General features: G+C 40.4%; 1 protein-coding gene across 1 annotated transcript in view; it reads right to left on the bottom strand.

Annotated features, from left to right (window-relative positions):
• slc25a48 (solute carrier family 25 member 48) overlaps positions 1–3,526 on the bottom strand; it is a 15,052-nt gene extending 11,526 nt beyond the window's left edge. The window contains exon 1 of the mRNA XM_037977534.1: positions 3,521–3,526. The gene's annotated coding sequence lies outside the window, so the exon portion shown is untranslated. The remainder of the gene's footprint in view (positions 1–3,520) is intronic.
• Between the last annotated feature and the right edge of the window lie 964 nt (positions 3,527–4,490).

The raw sequence follows: 4,490 nt of genomic DNA, 5'->3' as shown, positions 1-4,490 counted from the left end.
AAATCGATACCGTCCCGGCTTCTGTCCTTTCTGAGAAAAACGAAAAAAAAAAAAAATACAATTTTAAACACTGCCCGAGCAGATAAGGAGAAGGCTCGCGCAGCTCAGCGCAGCGGCCAATCAGGACAAAGATGGGAATCAGCGGGACAGACCGGCCGACCAATCAGGCGCGAGGTCTCGAAGCCGCGCAGCCAATGGGGAGGCCGTCATGGAAATGAGCCATGAGGAGAAAACGCCGAGCCGCAGAGCTCAGGCCGGGCCTCAGATTCGACATAAAACCCGGAGAATCTTCTTACAGGAGTCAGAAACCGACCGTCCTCCGCCTCATGTCCCGGGAAGAAGCGGAAATAGACGGAGCCCTCCGCCTATGGACGGGAACCGAACACCTCCAGCAGTGAAGCTGACAGATACATGAGAACATGTACTCACTGCGGTGATAAAAACAGCTGCACTTAGCTGAAAAACAAACCTAGACCTAAATATGACCTTTAACCTTCTACATTTCAACCCCTGAGGTCATCTTTAATGAAGAAATTAATTAAACCATATGGAAGAAAAACAGAAACAGCCGTGTCCCAGGTACTCCCAGGTACCTGGTTCTTACCTGGTTCAGTATCACATATTCTAAACAAGAGATTTTTGTTTAAAGCTTTAAATAAAAGGAGTCAGTTCTGTCTGTTAATACAATATCTCATAAACCACTGGACTGATGGACAGAAATGGTTACAGTCAGTCAGTTTTATAGATACTGAACTATAATATGGTGTAGTAGTAGCTGACAGTCATCCCCATCACATGCGAGATCACAATAAGAGATTGCACAAGATATTTATTTTAAATTTTAAGCAGAGAGTGATATGTACTTCAAGGGTTGCTAGTTTCATTATTTTTATCTTTTATACTCTCTTGTTTTATTTCCTTGCCTGTGCCACTGTTTGAAAAGTGCTAAAATAATAAATGCTGCAATGTGGGGTAAGAAAAATGGTCAAATTCAGAGCAAAACTATTGTGAACAAGCAGATAAACCAGCAACAATCCTTATCCTGAACCACACAAATATAAATCAGTTTAATTTCATTCTATAAATTGTTGTTCTTGTCTGATGATATAAATGATGATAATCAGAGATGATAGTCAGTGTTTGATGAGCTCGAAGCAGCACAGATGGTTCAACAATTAGAAGAAATTAAAACAAAAACTCTGAGCTGTGCTTCCATCACTGACAGAGACAGATTCCAACCTTTAAATGTCATTTTTCATAAAGCCGAGTTTGGACAAAATGGGCTGAAAATGTCGACAAACATGGAGCTGCTTCCGGTTTCTTCCCTGGAAACTGAAGTGTGACGCTGGAGCTGAAAGGGTTAACTTGTCTGTAAACATTTAGTCGTCATAAAAATCCTTTAGGTTAATGTTTCAGAGCTTTAATCACGAACACTCCTCACTTGTCCCAGATATAGAAGCTCTGCTGTAAATAATAAACAAGTGGTTTACCTGCAGGGCTTACCTGCAGCCTAAAACTCCACCCAGTTCATATGAAAGCCAGGGTCTGCTCTATAATTTAAAGTTTTTAGTTTTGTTTGTTGTTGTTGTTTAGTTTTGCTAACAGACAGACCAAACTCAGACACCTACCTACCTTTTAAGACAGCAGGCAGTAATAAAAACTTGATAAACATTAATAAAAATGTTTGTGTGGTTTTTAGAGATTGATGTTACTTTTTTCTTTCTTTCTTATCATTTTTAGTATCTTGAACACCATAAACTAGAAATTATTCTGAAGAAATTCAACTTAAAAAACAACATAAGGGTCAAGAACCGTTTCTGAGACGTTTCCTTTTCCTGTAACGATAAAATAAATCTTTATTGACCCGTTGGCGCCGGCAGTAAATGAGACCAACATTCTGGGAGACAAAACTGGAGCTTTTTGACAACATGTCCCATCAGCTCTGTATCCACAGACCCAAACCAGAACCAGAACAGAACCCTGAACCTACAGGGGGACATGGAGGAGGCTCGGTTCTGTTCTGAGTCCAATGAAACCTCAAGACTATCAAGGCTTTGTGGAGCCAGATGTCTCAGTCTCAGCTCATGTGTCCAACAGGATAATGACCCAGAACACCAAGAATGGGTCAGAACCAAACACTGGACCGATCTGAGCCCTGATCTGAACCTCTTTGGTCAAACTGACTCTGTTTTAATGGTTCAGATCAGTTAAATAAGAGAACTAATATTAGACATAAACCATGCTAATGACATTTATCAAGTTAATATTTTAACCCGTCTTCCAGCCTTTGTTTTTATGTCAGTTAAATATTAACTGACTGCTGCAGAACAGGAAGCAAAAACTCCTAAAATCCAACTTGACTTTTGTTTTCTTTGACCTCAGAAGGTTACCTGAAATCTTTTTCCTTATGTTTTATTAGTTTACATGTGCTTCACTGGTTTTAAAATGTTAAATTTGATTTATTTATCTTTGAGCCACCTGAGCTGCTGGTTGGATGTTGGTCTGCTGACGCTGCAGCTCATACCTGTGTGTCAGGTTTCTGCTCTCTGATGACGGAGTCTGAGCTCAGACCTGCAGCTGAACTCAGGATAACCAACCAGCCTGATTCGGTGCAGAATTAGAGAGAATTACTGATTCATTTAATGCCGGGGTTATATAGTTACAGTTTATTTTTAACCTTATCATATTGTCTAAATGCTGACTCAGCATTCAGACAATATTTCCTGTTTTTATTGACCCCTGCTGAGGTTTTTGGTAGCATTTATTTGACTTAACTTTCCCAACTCAGTTTCAGCTTCAGCAGTCATTCGGCGTTCAGACTATTTGGAGACCAGCTGGCAAACACAAATCATGAAGGAGTCTCCAAAATGTCTCAAAATGTTTGCGGATGTTCTCAGGGGATCTGAGTCTTGTTGTTTGTAGCTTTCCTCTGACAGAAAACATCAGAGCTACAGCCCTGAAAGCTCAGATGAGGAATAATAAGAATTCAAAAACTTAATTTCTGACATTTACTCCATTAATCAGGATGTAAACGTGGAGGTAGCAGACAGCTCCTCTTCATGACCTAAATGTTCGGGTACATTATGACCAAAAGTACGATTTGGTGGAAGAATAAACTGACCTGAAGCTGCTAAAGCAGTGCTGCAGTTCTGTCTCCAGCCTCATGGTGTCCCTGCTGTCAACCTGTTTTAGTGTCAAAGTAGAGATGAAGAAGTTTATTAACTGGAGATGTTTTATTTTATTTATGATCATGATTGTTTATTAATTCAATCGATGAAAATCTAAATGAACTGTTTAAATTGTCTTGTCTTTGCTGATTATAAATAATTCCTAGAATTCATAAGTCTAAAAGTTAAACTCCATTGAACAGATGTGATCCAGTAGAATTAGTACGCACTGATTTCCTGTGATAAGGGTTAATCGTTGGCAGTGGGACTGTTCCCCTGCTTTTATCGAGTGCGGACAAAGTCCAGGTGCTGATATCAACGAAAAACAGCAGCTTTACACACTTCATCAAAACAAGAGCACATGTTTCAACTCCCTGCACCTTTGTTTGGGTCCAACATGTGGCGGTGTGCCCTGGATCTGAGAGCTGATTGGTGGAGGGCTGAAGGTGCGGCCGATAAGAGCCCGTTAGGTTCAGGTTCCTGTCGGGAGTGAAGGAGGTCAAGGACAACCTGAGTGTCGTCACAGAACGGCATCATCGAGCAACACACTCAGAGAGGGGAAGTTAAATTAAGACAGACGTGACAGTTTAGTCATGTTTATTCTGAGCAGGTCTGTAATAAACTCCTCCATTCAGCAGATTTAAACATTTAACCAGGAAATAGACGGAACCACGAAGAGACGTCACTAAAACCAGAACCTCACTGGGCTGTTGGCTCATCGGTGACTCAACACTGCAAGAAAGAAAAAAAAACACATTTCTTCACTGAAATGTGATCTGAATGCGTTGGAAGTTCATTTTCATATCTGATGACATTCACACAACCAAATACCACATGTTGAAACTTTTTTTTGCCCTTTAATGGTTGCAGACAGTTCCCTAAATACCAGTCAGCTGCGGAGCAACGTTACGTGTGACAGCTGAGCAGGAAGGGAGGACGACCAAGCCTGGGTTTCTATCTGTGCTGACACCATGTATCTGTTCCACCCCCTTCCTAAATGCACTCTCTAAGGAAAACTTTTTAAATTTTAAATAAATCCAGTTTTTTTGTAAGGTGATTGACTTTTAGGCTTTGTCCTAAAATCAAACCAGAGTTTTACAATCAGAGGGGTAAGCAGCGACCTTTGACCTTTGTTCATTTATCGATCCCCACCAAGGAGGTTATGTTTCCTGTTTGTTTGTTTGTTTGTCTACAAGATTACTCAAAAAGAAATGAATGGATTTTAATGAAATTTTCAGGAATTGTTGAGGTTGTTACACAGAACAGATAAATCTTTTCATGGTGATCGGATGAACAATCCGGCTCCTACAATCCTTTAATGAC

This window comes from Kryptolebias marmoratus, linkage group LG9 (genome assembly GCF_001649575.2).
Source record: "Kryptolebias marmoratus isolate JLee-2015 linkage group LG9, ASM164957v2, whole genome shotgun sequence".
In the NCBI taxonomy this organism is placed as follows: domain Eukaryota; kingdom Metazoa; phylum Chordata; class Actinopteri; order Cyprinodontiformes; family Rivulidae; genus Kryptolebias; species Kryptolebias marmoratus.
Note: the sequence above shows the minus strand (reverse complement) of the source record. Positions and strands in the feature narration are given on the sequence as shown.